A 389-nucleotide genomic window follows, 5' to 3' on the forward strand; every position below is an offset into this window, starting at 1 on the left:
TTTTTTTTTTTCAGAAACATTCCTAGGTTAGATATCCAATTAAGGACAGAAAAATAATGACCAAAAAAAAAATCTTTACTAGGTTTTACAAAGCAATGGAAGATGGTGATTTGTCTAATTTTGAATTCTGAATAGTTAATATTTCATCATGCACAGTCTTAACATCAATGCTTAAGTTGTCATGTGACTATCTTTGTCTGGGGAACAATATGATCAGCAGTAGCATGCATTCAACAGAGACAATATAGCGAGAAACAATTCTTTTTATAAAATTTATTTGTTTTTTATTAATTACAGTTATTCACTTTGTATCCCAGCTATAGCCCCCTCATACCCCTCCTACCCTCCCAATTCCATTCTCCCTCCTTCATATCCTCCCATGCCTCTCC

The sequence above is a fragment of the Psammomys obesus genome, unplaced genomic scaffold, assembly GCF_907164565.1.
Source record: "Psammomys obesus unplaced genomic scaffold, mPsaObe1.curated_primary_1811, whole genome shotgun sequence".
NCBI classification, from domain to species: domain Eukaryota; kingdom Metazoa; phylum Chordata; class Mammalia; order Rodentia; family Muridae; genus Psammomys; species Psammomys obesus.